Consider the following 19082-nt stretch of genomic DNA (forward strand, 5'->3'; position numbering starts at 1 on the left):
AAACTATTTGATACATACTAACTCATAAAATAATAACTTCCAATTTTATTTACAGAAACCGTAAAATGTATGCAATTTAATAGTTTATAATATAAACATTATTTTGGATGTATATTATTTTATGTATACGTTTGTTTCCATATTTTATCTATGCATTTTTGACATTGTAAAACTTGTAGTTCTTTACTCCAGGTTTAAGTATAAATTATATTTATTTTCTGTTGATACAATTCGACCTTGAGTTTTCGCCATAAGAACAATGAAAACGTCTTACACTTTAACGGCCTTATTTGTTATCTTACAGTTATGGGAGGTGTCTCATTTAGAAAATATAATTAAATACGCACCCAAATTTTTGTTTTTATTATATAAAGTGTATACCTTTTTAAATATTTACACGATGAAGAGCAAAACGTTCCAGTTTAATTTTTTTTAGTAACCAATACAAATATTGAAACCCCTAAAATGCGCTCGGATGCCTATTAGTTATATCTTTAAAATGAGACGTCAACCATTATTCTATGATTAAAAATGATTCCATAAAAGTACATGAGATTTAACATTGCTCTTACAGGACTACAATGAACATGGCCGCCAATACAGGCGACTCTCAAGTAGAAAGCTTTTATGAAAGTAAAAAAGCAAAAATGCTAGCCTTGTGGAATAAAAGGGTTTAACACAATGAATAAATCAGGCGCTTTAAGATCTGTGATATACCAGAAATACTTGAAAGTGAAATGATGACTAATTATTATATATGCTTGTGTTTTGTTTTACAGTTTTTATAGATATACAACTAACTGTGAATATATTGCTTAAACAACGAAACCAGAGACCCACGAAGGTCCCCTAAGGAGCGAGCGAGTTCCTGCAAATAATTGCTCTGTGTAAACTGAATCTGGAGACAAATCATCTCCATTAAGACAAGGAGCTAAGACAGTGTGAAATATTAACAGTGTCCTGAACTGTTGGGCTGGTGAGGACGGAACCGCAGGAAAGCAGACAATGAGGGCTGGGCGGACATGTTTGTTTTTCAGCGGTAATATCAAGCCTCGGTGCCGCGACAAGAAGCAATCCTCGGGGAGCTCCTCTCCTTAGCCCTTTGAATTATTTAATTAACTTGCTTTCAATGGACGTCCGAGCCAGAGACGGAGACAATGAAGTGTCAGCCTTTTGTCTGCTAATGTTCTCTTTGAGCGATAGCGGTGTTCCGCCGGAAGTAAATGTCTCCGCTGACCAGATACATTAGTCGCTAACGTGTTTTACACCGTGGCTTCTTGTCTTGTCTTACGTTGTTTGTGAGACGGGCTAATATTTGTCGGCAGGATTTGTTTAAGACCACCTCTCCTCTGTCGCCTCTGTTTGTGCCAAACACTCCCGCTCATTCTCGGACATCATACCGAGGCTGTTTGTTTCCTTGTGTCCGACTTGTTAGTCAAGTGTATCAACTGTAGGTTAAACTGTCTTGTACTGCGACTTCTGAAAAAGACTACATTATATTCCTCAAATAGGAATATACTGATATTCCTTACTGAACTAAGCTAATATTAGAGTAAAGATAAAGCATTAAAATGGTAACCTCTCTCCTATATATGTTTCGTTTTGTAATTGTGTTCAGATCTTTAAACCTACGTGTTGGAGAAGATAGTTTAAAATCTAAAATAATATAACATGAATTAGAATTGGTGTACGATTCAACACGTGTTTCTGTATTATATTAACGCTTCACATACGTCTGTAAAATTGACTTTGGAAGACAGTTGAACAACTGTTTGTTCCCGTAAACTCTACACGAGGAATGTTACTGTGTACTGCAGAACTGTTTTACTTGTCAGTCCGTGGCAGAAACTGAGTTCTCAGTATGTCGCATGGCTTGGCAGACATAATTTTAAAGCTTCATAAAATACCGCATAAACCTATTATTTAGTACATTTAAAAATGTTCAATAACCCCCTTTATGTAAGTATGAACACTTTATATTTTCTTTCAAACAAAGAAAACTAAACATCATAAGAATGTAACAATAAGTATGAAATCGTTTTCCAAACTTTTAATCCACAACGAAATTTAAAAATACCGTTATAAAAACTTGAAAATATTATGGTATGTTGTATTACACAATGTCTCCATCTCAATATTCTTGTATCGGATAAATCTTATTATGTGTTGCTTACTTTCACCAATATACAAAAGTACACAATGGAAACAGGAAGACACGCAGGTTTATTCTTCACATCGTAAAAATAGATAAACATATAAGACGCAATGTTTAACCATGTTTTCTTTTCAAAAAATTACAATGCTACAAACGTTGCAAATTGAAGAAGTTCAGTTGCTCTGTTGCTCTCATTTTATTTTCTTCCAAACCGTTGACATTGGTGAAAAATTACAACAATACAATTATTTGGATGTTAATATGCCTATTGCATTACGTAAATGTAAACATTCTCTATCTATGTATCATCACGGTTACGGCCGCAGTTATTAACGTTATGCCGAGTGCTACCAGAAACTTGGAGCTGCTAGTGGTCGGAAGGTACTTACAGCAGATCAGGAGCTGCCATAGCCACAGGACATCACATGTCAGAGGCTTAGAGCTCTCAATGGCTGAGATCTCCTAGAGGTTGAGAGCTCCTAGTGGCCGGTAGTTACAGACAGCAGACCAGTAGCTACCATAGCCACAGGACATCACATGTCAGAGGCTTAGAGCTCTCAATGGCTGAGATCTCCTAGAGGCTGAGAGCTCCTAGTGGCCAGTAGTTACAGACAGCAGATCAGGAGCTACCATAGCCACAGGACATCACATGCCAGAGGCTTAGAGCTCTCAATGGCTGAGATCTCCTAGAGGTTGAGAGCTCCTAGTGGCCGGTAGTTACAGACAGCAGATCAGGAGCTACCATAGCCACAGGACATCACATGTCAGAGGCTTAGAGCTCTCAATGGCTGAGATCTCCTAGAGGCTGAGAGCTTCTAGTGGCCGGTAGTTACAGACAGCAGATCAGGAGCTACCATAGCCACAGGACATCACATGTCAGAGTCTTAGAGCTCTCAATGGCTGAGATCTCCTAGAGGTTGAGAGCTCCTAGTGGCCGGTAGTTACAGACAGCAGATCAGGAGCTACCATAGCCACAGGACATCACATGTCAGAGGCTTAGAGCTCTCAATGGCTGAGATCTCCTAGAGGCTGAGAGCTCCTAGTGGCCGGTAGTTACAGACAGCAGATCAGGAGCTACCATAGCCACAGGACATCACATGTCAGAGGCTTAGAGCTCTCAATGGCTGAGATCTCCTAGAGGCTGAGAGCTCCTAGTGGCCGGTAGTTACAGACAGCAGATCAGGAGCTACCATAGCCACAGGACATCACATGTCAGAGGCTTAGAGCTCTCAATGGCTGAGATCTCCTAGAGGCTGAGAGCTCCTAGTGGCCGGTAGTTACAGACAGCAGATCAGGAGCTACCATAGCCACAGGACATCACATGCCAGAGGCTTAGAGCTCTCAATGGCTGAGATCTCCTAGAGGTTGAGATCTCCTAGTGGCCGGTAGTTACAGACAGCAGATCAGGAGCTACCATAGCCACAGGACATCACATGCCAGAGGCTTAGAGCTCTCAATGGCTGAGATCTCCTAGAGGTTGAGAGCTCCTAGTGGCCGGTAGTTACAGACAGCAGATCAGGAGCTACCATAGCCACAGGACATCACATGCCAGAGGCTTAGAGCTCTCAATGGCTGAGATCTCCTAGAGGCTGAGAGCTTCTAGTGGCCGGTAGTTACAGACAGCAGATCAGGAGCTACCATAGCCACAGGACATCACATGTCAGAGGCTTAGAGCTCTCAATGGCTGAGATCTCCTAGAGGCTGAGAGCTCCTAGTGGCCGGTAGTTACAGACAGCAGATCAGGAGCTACCATAGCCACAGGACATCACATGTCAGAGGCTTAGAGCTCTCAATGGCTGAGATCTCCTAGAGGCTGAGAGCTCCTAGTGACCGGTAGTTACAGACAGCAGATCAGGAGCTGCCATAGCCACAGGACATCACATGTCAGAGGCTTAGAGCTCTCAATGGCTGAGATCTCCTAGAGGCTGAGAGCTCCTAGTGGCCGGTAGTTACAGACAGCAGATCAGGAGCTACCATAGCCACAGGACATCACATGTCAGAGGCTTAGAGCTCTCAATGGCTGAGATCTCCTAGAGGCTGAGAGCTCCTAGTGGCCGGTAGTTACAGACAGCAGATCAGGAGCTACCATAGCCACAGGACATCACATGTCAGAGGCTTAGAAGCTCTCAATGGCTGAGATCTCCTAGAGGCTGAGAGCTTCTAGTGGCCGGTAGTTACAGACAGCAGATCAGGAGCTACCATAGCCACAGGACATCACATGTCAGGGGTGTAGAGCTCTCAATGGCTGAGAGAACAAACTACCTTAGTTATTAATGTTAAGTATATGCTGTATTGTTCATACAGTCGTACACAGTGGCGGGTTGTATATTCTTGGGCTCCTATAGTCGAAAACAAACCAAAAATATATTAAAATATATTAAAAATAATAAACTTCTTAGGAATTCTTAGCAGAGTTCACGTATTTTTATCTATGGGAACAGTCATTTCGTATATTGAGTAAATCCAGAATATGCAATCCGCGAAATGTGTCAATGAAAATGTTTACTCAGAAGCTATAACGATGGTTTACTTCAGCTATTGCATAAACGGAAATACAAACTCCGCAAATTCTAAATTTTGGTTTGTACATTGGCCAAATAATATAGTCATTCCCCAGAGTGAGTTAAACAACGTTCGCACTCTGTGGTGGGAGTAAAAATTTCGGACAATGCCCGAATTTAGCAGTTGCGAGTACAATACAATGTGTCACTGAACTCCTTCTTCACTACGGATTTACTTTACACTTGTATTTACAAAGCGGTTCTCCCCGGCACGTGGCCACAGGTAGGACCGGTGACCGGTGTTGCGGCGTGGGCGGCCACATCACCTGTTCTACAGTACCTCACCTGTCACTGTCGAGCTTCACGATCACTGAACTCTATCTGCAATACGGATTTACTTGTATTTACTATATAGAGTATAATCTCGATAGCAGTTCTCCCGGCACGTGGCCACAGGTGGGACCGGTGACCGGTGTTGCGGCGTGGGCGGCCACCTCACCTGTTCTACAGTACCTCACCTGTCACTGTCGAGCTTCACGATCACTGAACTCTATCTGCAATACGGATTTACTACTATATAGAGTATACTCTCGATAGCAGTTCTCCCGGCACGTGGCCACAGGTAGGACCGGTGACCGGTGTTGCGGCGTGGGCGGCCACCTCACCTGTTCTACAGTACCTCACCTCACCTGTCACTGTCGAGCTTCACGATCACTGAACTCTATCTGCAATACGGATTTACTTGTATTTACTATATAGAGTATACTCTCGATAGCAGTTCTCCCGGCACGTGGCCACAGGTGGGACCGGTGACCGGTGTTGCGGCGTGGGCGGCCACCTCACCTGTTCTACAGTACCTCACCTGTCACTGTCGAGCTTCACGATCACTGAACTCTATCTGCAATACGGATTTACTTGTATTTACTATATAGAGTATACTCTCGATAGCAGTTCTCCCGGCACGTGGCCACAGGTGGGACCGGTGACCGGTGTTGCGGCGTGGGCGGCCACCTCACCTGTTCTACAGTACCTCACCTGTCACTGTCGAGCTTCACGATCACTGAACAAACCAATTTGTGGAGGAGAGACCGAGACCGGCCCGGCGCAGCCACCGTGGCGCTGGCCCGGGCGTGTGTCTCCTGATCTTGTACAGATTGTGTGAACAAGGGTCACAGTCACAGCTGACAGTTCAACAGTTAACTATGCAAAATACAGACATTCTTCTCAAGGATGAGATTAATCGTGGTAGTCATGTGATAACATTTAGGATATCATTTAGGTTAGTCTAACCAAAATTTAAAAAATCATGCAAAAGGACCTGTGTGAGAACTATTTTGTGTGCAGTAGATAGGATTTTTTCGGACATTTGCCATCGTTCAGTTATACTAAATATTACATATTTTATGTGATTAAATTAAAATCTTCTCATACTGTAATTATTCACTCTTTGTATCAGAAAGTTAAACATCTTGGCACCGACGTATAAACACTTTCGTTTAAATCTTGTGTTTATGAAGTGGAGAAAAAATAATTACATGACGAGTGCTGTATTTATGAAATGATATAATTCTTGCAACATTTTTTTTTTAAATCTAACGGTCTCATTTCTATTATACTTGTTATAAACACTTTACTACATTCTAAATTCCCAGCTCTTTAAAAACCACTCTATAGATTTGTACCCAGGTTTAAGTAACTGTAAACTTTATAGTTATTTCCAAATTAAAATCACGCTTTCAAATTTCACACATAACGTAACTATGGTGGGAAGAACTGATTCAATGTGAATGTTAAGTTTAGCTCCAGCTCACCTTCCTCTTAGTGCAGCGTCTGGAATCTGACGCGATCACAGTCTTTTGTATCTCTTTAGAAGATCATGTTCCAGATTTCTAGGAGTCAAGTCTGTAACAGCGTCATGTTCCAAACGCTGCAGTAATAGAAGAGTTAACTGGAGCTAAGTCAACATTCACATTCAAATCGTTTAAGAGTTGCTACACAGAATACAATCATGCGTGATTATTCGTAACAAAGAATGGCAAGGATCTGTTGATTCTACGACTGCGTAATGATAACACACTTCTCAATACAAAACAAATCTAACAAAGAAGAAGCATCCTACAAAGAACATATAAGCATGATCGACCATATAAGATTTAATATCAACAACACATAGGTTTTGAGAGGTTTTTAATTCGACATGAAGAAGATTTGTAAGAAGATAGATTTTATCTTCTTTTGTCTTCCAATTGTAATATTTTTCGCTTTCGTGTCTTCTGTAAATATAAATTAGAAGTATAAATCGTTACAAATAGAATATGCTACTTAAAATAACTTAAAAATTACGGAAATAATGAAATTCGGCCAAGAATACAATTTTAAGACTAAAACCATTGATACTAAAACTTTAAACTAATTACTGAGAGAAATACGAGTAATTTAATACTCGTGATCAAAAGAAGCTTGGTGACGACTGCATTCAGGTCATCTTCCAAGTAAACTAAGCTGTTAATTAGGTAACGTTCTATATGCAATAATTTGTTCACCTCGTCCTTCACAATAGTCTAAACTCATATTATTTTTTTTGTAAAATCTTGTACATTTTTGTATTCCCAAAAGCTTTTGTTTATTATTTTGTTTTAATGTTTGGTCAAATTTTAAGTATTAGTTTACATTCAAAAGATCGCAATGTTTTTAATAGATCAACAAGATACGAAGTGGTGTGTGGTAAAAACTCATAATGTTTACATAATAGCATTTGCCACGTTTAGTACAAAATTTGCTTGTTAGTTCAGAACACATAACTGTAAAACACGCACCTTGCCTGCAATGGCCAAACTGAGATAAATTTATTTCAATAACTATACTACACATTTCTGGTAACCAATTAAGGCATAAAATCCACAAATGTATATCCAGTTTAGTCTTGTTGACATTCCCTGCACGTTATTTACATGTTGTACTGTTTCTCTCATAAAAAGTGGTTATTTTATGTGATAGCTTAAAGAATTAATAACTTCTACTAAATTGAAGTATAGAATTTTAGTTTATATATTTACAAAAATATCATATTGAATGCTATTTCTGCTTCTTTGGAACTGTGTTAAAAATACCTTATGCACTCATTTTTCAAGCATGGCTTTTGAATTAAAAATTGTCTTTTAAAAGAGAAAGAATTTGAAGAAGAGAAGTTAATTTTAAATTTATTCAACACATAATGCAAACGTATACTTTTATTAAAATTAAACTCTATTAGGTTCTACTTTAACTCTAATTAATTCATACATTAGCCTTGAATGATAGCAATTAATTATTTGCGAAGCAGTAGTGGTTATGTTTGATAGCGATGTCCGCCTGGATCGACCTCAAATTGCTAATCAGGGTCGGGGATGTAGGGTGGGAATGGGCGCAGATCATCAAATATTCGAGACAACCCTCTCTCCATCTCTCTCGCTCTCACGTACCCACTTGCCGCCATCTTTTATAATTTGTTTGATCACCAGACGAGGCGGGCGGGGTGGGTATCCCCTGAGAGCTCCCCCCAAAGCAATCTCGGCCGCTTCCTCCCAAAGCGCCAAGACTCAATTAAAGTTTAAGATGATATGCAGCCGGCGCGCGGCTCTCTCGCCCTCTGCGGGAAGAATTAGCATGCACCTCCTGCATTATGTGAACTCTCCGGCCCTGACCTGCCGCGCCGCCTCGTCATTATTGTACTCATTACTTGACCTATCAGATAGCATAATCAACCCATATGTATTTATAGTTATAAACCAACAAGATTTAGTTACCACGTGAAGAAATTATTTTCCTTAGTATGTATATACATTCATTTATACAAGTTCTTAATAAATTGTCAAAACAGCAATATTTAGGTTATTAACTCATCCTGACATCGCGTTTGTATGTACACTAATATACTAACGGAGAAAGTTTGCAAAGATTACTAATCAACAATGTAAGTATAATTCCGAGTTTAGGATATTTTCTAAATTTGAGCAACCTGTATAAGGGGGGAGGGAAGAAGGGGGTTTACCGTTAATGTTGTGAAGAAATATCAATTCAAAATATTCATTCCCACAGGTTAAAATTTATTTAGATTAGGTTTGTCAGTAATAATTGTTTAACAAAGATTCCACAAATGTCAATTTACTAGGCTGTGTTCACTCAGTAACGTAAATAAATAAATCTCTTTAAAAAATTGTCATGGAAACCGAAAACATATTTTTCCTTTACATCAGAATATAAGGCGTCGACGACACTCACCCGGTTGATCAAAAACATTAAGGTTACAATTCAGTTATTTTACGTTGAAGGGACGAGGCTTTAGTACTGCGAACTTTGAATGTTTATTGTTTAAATGTTTTATATATACAGGGGAATAAACTTGTACTAATCGTTGAAGCAAATCTGGGTGACTGAGATCATTCGAACGGGACAGGTGTGGACACAGCCGAGTAGCTCCTGGAGCAGCTGGAGTTGGGTGTATCTCAGGAGTGGGACCGGTCCGGGAGTCGAGACAGATGCATTTTTACGTGTCTTAATCATTATATATATATATATATATATATATATATATATATATGTATATGTATAATATTTAATACTTAGTCAACAAAGTGAATTTATAAAATTAAATCATATGTTTACCATTCTACATAATTAATTCATGCTTAATTTTTATTTTCTGTGTTGATGTTTTGTTTTATTTTTATTATGTTCTTATAGCCCTATTTATATGTTTGTAATTTCCTGAAGGACGGCTTAAGCCGAAATATATACACTGTTAATACATTTGAAGATTTCTTATTGAAGATTATTTTATATATATATATATATATATATATATATATATATATATATATATATATATTGACAATGGGAATAAATTTTAAATTATATTATTTCTGAACCCGGCCTTTAATTTACACATGGAAGTTTGGCTGCGCTAGCAAGATATGGCATAGAGTCCTTCAATCTGCAACGCGTATCTCTATGTTCTCAGCAGTATTTGAGAATGTTATCTTTCGGGTGGAAGACTCTTTATCAGGACATTCCGAGATATTCCACCTAAATCCACTTTTGATTACGTAAGTTTTGGTTTGTGATGAAGGCTAAATACTCAGTGGATGTGGATACTAACAATGTAATACTATTATTGGGATGAAGTTAAGTAAACCTTAATAATTGGTTTGTCATCACTTTCCACCGTTCTTGTTCTCCAACTAGGAATTGTTTTTCACGTTGGAATTACATATTGCCTCGATTATCACTTCCATAAATTACTTGTCCGATATGGCGTAAAATGCACCAAAAATCTGTCTTGGGGTAAGAGAAAGAGAGTTGCTAAAGGCCAACAGTGCGTCATAATTTATTTTCCGGCCTACTAGAGAAATACACAGCCTTAGAGTTAAGATGAATTTGGATTATTTATTTGAGTAACAATGTCTGGACTATATCTCCACTGATTGTGATACCATTCACTTAGAACTTAGAAGTAGTAAGTTCGGTTTACTACTTGCTTACATCATATCGTAGGGTGATATGTGTAAGTTTAGGCCGTATATTTTAGGAGGACCCTGCGGTAAACATAGTTACCGAAGCGAGCATCATAGAGTGTCAAATATCATGCGTGCTGTATAACAGGTGCTTACATCATATCGTAGGGTGATATGTGTAAGTTTAGGCCGTATATTTTAGGAGGACCCTGCGGTAAACATAGTTACCGAAGCGAGCATCATAGAGTGTCAAATATCATGCGTGCTGTATAACAGGTGCTTACATCATATCGTAGGCCGTATATTTTAGGAGGACCCTGCGGTAAACATAGTTACCGAAGCGAGCATCATAGAGTGTCAAATATCATGCGTGCTGTATAACAGGTGCTTACATATCGTAGGGCGATATGTGTAAGTTTAGGCCGTATATAAACATAGTTACCGAAGCGAGCATCATAGAGTGTCAAATATCATGCGTGCTGTATAACAGGTGCTTACATCATATCGTAGGGCGATATGTGTAAGTTTAGGCCGTATATTTTAGGAGGACCCTGCGGTAAACATAGTTACCGAAGCGAGCATCATAGAGTGTCAAATATCATGCATGCTGTATAACAGGTGTTCATAGTCTTTTCGTTCGTCGCTTCGGAAGCATTGTCTAGGATTTTAACTGTCTTCTAGCAAAACTTTATCATCTTTGCAATGCTAAATGCTGTAGACACCTTTGTGGGTAGTTTCTGTTCTTTGTAAAATAATCTTGAAAATCTCTAAAGCGGCTACTACTTACAAACTCTGTATCTGAGTCATATTTTGAACAGATATAGTATCAGTAAATACTAGTGGGAATAATTGTATATTCATTACAGTATAACAGTATAGTGCACCACATGAATTGAAGTATACAGAATTTTCCTATACATTTTATTCCTGCTTGATAATTCCTTACATTGTATTTATAATTGTGCGATGCATACACATTTTCACTTCAATGTTCGGTATAATTTAATGTTTCATTAGTGAAATTACCTGTGTGAATTTAATTTATAATAGCATCTGAGTTCTTTACTCATTATTATTTTTGGTTGTAACCATCGTTTATTCGTTTTACCACAATGATCGGTATTTATAAATATATTTTTAAATATATAGCACTATTGATTTTCTACTTCATAAATAAGAGAATCTTTCATAAACAGCATGAAGAGATGTATTACGTTCAACAAAAGGTACTGAACATCAGCTCGTGAAATATTCAATCAAGCTCAACTTCATGTACATGGCACATCTTGTGATTTTCACAACACAACAATTCGGGCTGCGAACTTGAAATAGAAGTAAGTTTGACATCATTTCATAAAGTGAATAAGCAAACATGGTCAACTGCACTTGCATGCTACCTTCTGTAATATCCACAATACATACAACACTTCTATACACAATACTGTAAACATTCAATAGGATTGTACAAAATTCGAATCATTCATTAGCCTCATAAAGGTATGCAATACACAAAATAAGGATTTTACTACACAAAAAATTCACATAATTAATCACATTTAGAACCAATCGTGTTTATTAAAGGGGTTTAGAACACTTAATAGTTGTTTTTGTTATCAGTATATTATGTTGGTATTCTGTACATTTAACATCGTTTTAAGTTGTTTTATTATTTTACCATAAGCAAACTAGGTCAGGTAGATACATTACATCTTATTTGCCAAACAAAAAGGGAGTCAGCGTAGGGAGAAAAGTTATTTTCGCCAGAGCGTTATTTATGTATAAAGCACATTATATAGTGGCAGTGGTAAATAGGTATCAGCTTGGAGACAACGGAGTCCCCAAGGCGAGTGAAAGACGGAAAGTCAGTTGGTGAAACAAAGTTCTGGGGGTGGTGGGCAGGGGAGGGGTATAATGAAGAAAATGCTTCAACAACCCTTGGGGAGTCTCATGCATTCTTTATAGCACAATAAGGCAAGACACCACAATTACTGAGTCTCCAGGGTGATGTGGCCGCAATCCGAGCTGTCGGCACTCACTCATTCGCACTCACTTGCACTCATTCGCTCACTCAGGATCTGTCATCGCTCACAACACATCATAGGATACTCAGCATCATCCAGTAGTCACTAACTAACTATTAAGACACCACAATTACTGAGTCTCCAGGGTGATGTGGCCGCAATCCGGGCTGTCGGCACTCACCCATTCGCATTCACTTGCACTCATTCGCTCACTCAGGATCCGTCATCGCTCACAACACATCATAGGATACTCAGCATCATCCAGTAGTCACTAACTATCAAAACACCACAATTACTGAGTCTGAAGGGTGATGTGGCTGCAATCCTGGCTGTCGGCACTCAATTCACTTATTGGCACTCACTTTCACTTATTCGCTCACTCAGTTTCCTTCAACACCCACATCATTATTGGATATTCAGCATCAGCCAGTATTCGCTAACTCAACCTGACAACAATCACAGTACGCAGGACGTAGTGAATACCTACTACGTTCTTTCTTGTTATTGGTTTTTTAACCTCTGGATTTGTCGATATTTCTATCTAATACCGTTATTAATGTAAGAGTTTTTATCTTAAAATTTCAAAATCTAACTTGAATCAACTGGTTTATTTTTATTATCATTTTTTATCATACTACTATATATTTACTAAATTTCTTTTCCGCAGAAATGGTTATATTTAAGGTTACTATTAAAATGGAACTTTAAAAATGATTTTTTCTGTAGAATATAAATGGTTGCGAAATGTATAATGACGGATTTATATATTTATATTATAACCATAAAATTTATTATATAGACTATATATCCCATCAGCAGTATAAAGTTTCATCATGACTTTCATAATCAAAATTTACTCTGATTTTCAATAGAAAACTATTGGTTTGATATTATTTATGCTCATAAAATGAAGAATTTTAGTTCAAATGACGAACAAAACAAAATTAATAATTCGAAATTGCGTCGTGGTATTCTTGTTGTGGTACTCCAAAAGAAAAATTACAAATGCATAAGTAGTTCGTTCCTGAAAGTTTAAGTAACAGTGTGGAGAACATACTCAATGAAAGTATAATTGAAGTGTGTGATGGTTCGACGAAGAAATGTTGAGTGAAAGTGATGACGAAGAAATTTAAGAAAATTATGCGTCAAGGCCTAACCTTTCTAACTTGGGAATGGCCAAGGCAATATAGTAGTGCAATATGTGGTATGAATCCAATTTTTGCTAGGCAGCTAAACACTTAAAATATAAGACAATAAAATACAATTTTAACATGTTATATAGTCGTTTAATATTTTTAATTGGCCCTATAAACACACACACAATGATTTCCATTGCAAAATGAAAAATAAATTGAGTACTGAGTGTAAAAATATTTGAATTTTAATTAGTAGGTAATGGGAAGTATTTAATGTACGATTTACTAAATTTTGTACATTCCTGTAAATCATAATAATTATGAAAATAAAGTGTAAAAATGAAATAAATAAAGTTTTCCTTTACAGTGCTCTTGAAGGAGATTGAAAGACAAACTGTTCAGCGTTTTCAAGTACCTCTATATTAAATCTGAATTTTCAAATATAAATGTTGTCCAGGCAATATCTACTACCATGAAACTTGTACGTGTTTCCGCTCAACGACGTTCTTCTTGTGTGGCACGCAGAGCACAAGTAGCTGAGGGGGGCGCCGCAGACAAAGTGTAAATTTGGTATTACTACTCTATATCAAGCCACACCCTTCTGTCCAAACTTGTACGTGTTTCCGCTCAACGACGTTCTTGTGTGGCAACACTCCTTGACCACGCAGAGCACAAGTAGCTGAGGGGGGCTCCGCAGTCAAAGTGTAAATTTGGTATTACAACTCTATATCAAGCCACACCCTTCTGTCCAAACTTGTACGTGTTTCCGCTCAACGACGTTCTTGTGTGGCACGCAGAGCACAAGTAGCTGAGGGGGGCGCCCCAGTCAAAGTGTAAATTTGGTATTACTACTCTATATCAAGCCACACCCTTCTGTCCAAACTTGTACGTGTTTCCGCTCAACGACGTTCTTGTGTGGCAACACTCCTTGACCACGCAGAGCACAAGTAGCTGAGGGGGGCGCCGCAGTCAAAGTGTAAATTTGGTATTACAACTCTATATCAAGCCACACCCTTCTGTCCAAACTTGTACGTGTTTCCGCTCAACGACGTTCTTGTGTGGCACGCAGAGCACAAGTAGCTGGGGGGGCGCCCCAGTCAAAGTGTAAATTTGGTATTACTACTCTATATCAAGCCACACCCTTCTGCCCAAACTCATGAACTTTATATTGAAACAAAGTATTTGTAATAATTACAAAAATGTTCATTTCCGATAAAACGTAGTTAAAGCAACAACTGTTATTACAATAAAGTTAGCACCGTACAAATATCGGTGTTAGGCACCTTTTTTAGAACTTAGCTAAATATTGACGTCATTGAACCACAACAGACACCGATTATATTTAACAACTATTATTAGGTAGTATTAATTTAGCAGCAGCCTTATCATGTTATCAGTTTACACTGTTACACAGTAGATAGGGTGTGACTAACTTATTTTATTACGTTTTCACAAGTTTTCTTCGTCATTTTAAAAGAACACTATTTATATCAATACATTTATAGAAATGTTACTTTGCAGCTAATGCATATATTTATACTCAATAAATTCTAAAATTCTTAATGCTTTATTTTTATTTTGAACAATAATATATTGGAGGATAAGGAATTGCTTTATGAATTTGTAGAACCTTCACAATCCTTAGTCATGAATGTATAAAGGAATTTCCAAAACAATATTATCTTCTATACAAACAAATTAGATGACAGACAAAAATAAGCATGATAAGTTCGTGATATGAAGAAGAAAACATCCTGTAATCTTTCGTCAACAGGAATTAGTCTGTCTGCATGCCTTGACATCAGCGAATTAAGGTAGGAATGGTTGGCCAATGTAGAGTAGAGTAGAGTTTTACAACAACTGTTATGCGTTTTATTTTTATGTTAACATCATTGACGACTCTACAGAGGAAATAAACGTTTTATGTCATTCTACAACCTGACTGGCAATGATGTTTCGATATAGAAAGCGGCGTCAGGCATAAAACAAATAATATATCGAAAAACAAGGATTGTAGAATTAAGTTTCCTTGCTATCGTATTGTTTAAACAATTCAGAGACTAATAAACATGAATTATTATTTCAATCAAACCCTAGTTTAATGTATTTGCCACATTATATAAAGAAATTAGATACTAAAGTATTATAAGACGACCCAATAGTTACTCTAAATAATACGGCGAATATCAAAAAAGTATTACACTATTAAATTATGTTGACTGAAGTCCTTTAAAGAAGAATGTTACTTCAGAAGATTTTACGTTGACTTGAAGGCTTTTACCGTGGTTAAGGAAGACAGTAATAAATAAGCGGAACCGGGTAGTGGATCTCGGGGTGTCGAGAGGTAGCCGGTATTTCTCCTAAGGGACTCACCTTAGTAGAGTCAACATCCATAATTAAACCCAGCTGTTATAAGCAGAGCTTTCTTGTTCAAACAGTAGCCGTTGTGGAAATGTTCAGTAGAACAAGGTTTTCCATGTGATTACGTAAAGGCCAGTAAGGGTTGAATGGATGAAAATTAGGAATGGATCCCAGGTTTACATAGAGACTTTATTGGTAGAAACCATCAAAGCCGAATAATTTCGTGATTCCTTTTTTAATCGTTACTATTTTCCCTAAAAATATTATGAAAATTAGAAAATATTTGGTTTTAGAAAAATGTGTTATAACAAAAAAGCATTTATATTTGGAAATGGTGCAGAAAAATGTACATCCTATTATTCAAAATTTAGGTGTTTAGTAACAAAGTAAACATAAGTGGGTTTGGACCATTTTTGTGTAAGAATGGTTCGTATGGTTAATTATATGTCGTTGGTGTAGCCAGATTCCCACTGAAAATCACAAAACTTATTGTCACTGGCAGAAAGTTCTGTCTAACTACCAGATATGTTTATGAACATCTAAACAAAACTGGCGTGAGAACAGTTGGTTCCCATATACGATGGGAAATATGATCAGACCGAGGTTTCATGTGTAGGGTTGGAAGGAAGACAAAACTCTGTTTGGAGGACGTTGGAGTAAATGGTCCTCCAGGATATGGAAAAGGGAACAGTAGATACCTGAGGTGCAGGCTTATACTCCAAACAATTGCTACATTTTTGCTCCAGTGACAGGAGTCATATGTACAAAATACAGTATTGACAAACTTCTATCTCTGATCTCTATAAACTATCAAAGTAAACTGCCCAAGTCTCGAAAAGATCTCTGATCCCCACGGGCTGCAAGTCACGTTAGAGGCTGATACCCCACGGATCCGGAAGACCTGAGGAGCGATGGTGCAGAACACCGCAGATGTGCGGTAACTCCCGCTGCCTAGAGTGCCTGCGGTATGCGGGCGCTGTCACGTGGATGGCGGCGGTAAGACGGTTTAGTGCTTCACCAATGTTGCTTCCGAGGCAGTTTCTACGGCTTGCGGTTTTACTACACTATTTTCATCTAGCATCCTAAACACCTATTGAGAATGGAACCTTGAAACCATGCACATAGTCCATTGCATAATTACGTTTATTTATATTAAAAGACAGGATATTTATAAATAGTGTGTTTTATAACTTGAAATGTAAACGTGACATTTCCGAAAGTGATAGTTTGCGTTCACACATTCTCTGCATTTTCACTACGATTGTAATGTTAGCTAAGATAATTCAAACAGCTTATTTCAAACAAATAACCTTTGTCTTTAAAAGCAAATATGCCTGAAGGGTTATGTGGCAGAAATGTTATATGGTAAACCTAGTACTTGTGAAGCGGTCATAGATAGCGCTATCGTACTAAATCTTCTGTATCTAATAATTTAATATATGTTAATTACCTCATATTGATTAGTTACAATCGGCCTTTTTGTTACTATCAGAGTTTACTACATTTAAAATTTATAGTAATGCCCTGTTATATAAATTATAATCGCTGTTTCCATTGATTTGTGCCAGAGCGTTTCAAGTGGCAAAAACATTTTACCATTTCACCATAACACCATTTCATAATCATAGGTATAATTCCAATGCTAATAGTAATAGTAGACTGCCGGAACACTGAAATTTTAGCGATGATATCGTAACAGTGTGAGTAAATATCCCTATCTGTCTTTTAGGTTTTAACAATGAAAAAAATAATTTTAAATATGCACATCTACTGATTAGAAATAACGTATTTTACAGGTTGTCTGATTTTACCACTGCCTTTCACTGATACTTCACTTTGAAAAATACTCGAGTCTTAAAGGACAAGTGTATTTCAGTTGAGCACAAAAAACATTTTGATTGTTTCATGGAGATTTTACAAGATAACGATGAAAAAATTAAACTGTACATACACAAATCGTTTAAGTAACCCAAACCTTGCAAAAATGTTAGCCACAGATTTGTGTTGATTAAGATCATACAGAATATAAATAATTGTATATATATAATTATATGTTATTATTATATAATTATAACAATAACATATACGTAAATAACAATTGTCTGGTTTGGAATCTCTACTAGGCTCACATGACAGTAGGCATTGGTAAGCATTTTTGTGTCAATATTAATAAGTACCGTGACTAAACAATACCAATCTCAACTATATTATTACAAACGTAACGTGCCTTAAAAATTAGAACTCCGCCTATTTAAGAAATGCTGCATGTCTAGCTCATTGTCGTTCACTCTGATACTCAACTACTAGGAATTGGTTTATGGGAGGAATTCATACCAGTATTCAGGTTACAGAGATATTTTAGTTGTTTTGCACATTCTACCTGACAGAATCCAACCGACTATCGGTTACAAGTATCCTACTACTGTCTGTCACAATATTGTGCTTCGTCAGTCCAGTCAATTTAGTTTGAGCAAGGTGCCTTGTATACAGCACCTTTAAAATACAGTTTTGAAATAAAATTTTAAACTTATTTATTATTAAAATAAACAATGATTCCTCTTTTGGATCATAATGTCATCGTGATTCAAAGACCTATTTCGCAACATATAACTAGCATAAACTTCCTACCATTCTTTATGTAGTGCCAAAAAAAAATTTTTTTTACTCGGAATTTTTCTATTTATCTCACAAGGATTGGAACATAAATATAAAATAAAGGATTCAATAGTTAGTATTTCTAGTAGTCATCACTATCTCTCGCCACCATAAAAAACATTTTTTTTTAATTTTAATGAATGCTTCGCTGACAAACCTGTACTTTAACGCGTGATACATTTCATGTCTAATGTATCACATACAGCTGTATCGCAATAAGGACAGAATTGCCGTCTGTTTATTTTCCAACGTTCAACTGTCATTTATTATAAAACGGAAGAATGTCCAGAGCGAGAGAGAGAGAGAGAGAAAGAGAGAGGTTTGGACAAGTGCACCCAGCTTGTGGCAGCTGCTGGACTTACAGTATCTCAGGTGCAGCTCACACACGTGGTTATTTATAAAGTAATAACCGCATGCGCCATCTGCCGCCCTTATACAGATGTAATTAGAGCTAATTGCGCACAGTACACAGCACCTTGCGCTCACGTCTCTTCTCTGATATATCACCTTGCAACTGCACTTGGCGTCCTGACTGTCAGAAATTGTTATGAAATATTACAAGTCCTCGGGGATTCTTCCTTGGACACGTAACGGCAGGTGGGCCTCCTAACTGGTCCTAATCAATATAATACCTCACATCGGTACCTCCAACTGTGCAGTAGCTAATGATCGAGAGAATGTGGTACTAGAGATCAGTTGTTGTAGCTATTTCAAACTATAGTTCTAGACAATTCTAACAAAATGTGCTAAAAATGTAACAA

General features: G+C 37.5%; 1 protein-coding gene across 1 annotated transcript in view; it reads left to right on the plus strand.

Annotated features, from left to right (window-relative positions):
- Nucleotides 1-19082, plus strand: part of LOC124354991 (zinc finger protein 423) — a 336258-nt gene that overhangs the window by 221192 nt on the left and 95984 nt on the right. The gene's annotated exons all lie outside the window — the stretch shown is intronic.

The sequence above is a fragment of the Homalodisca vitripennis genome, chromosome 2, assembly GCF_021130785.1.
Source record: "Homalodisca vitripennis isolate AUS2020 chromosome 2, UT_GWSS_2.1, whole genome shotgun sequence".
NCBI classification, from domain to species: Eukaryota; Metazoa; Arthropoda; class Insecta; order Hemiptera; family Cicadellidae; genus Homalodisca; species Homalodisca vitripennis.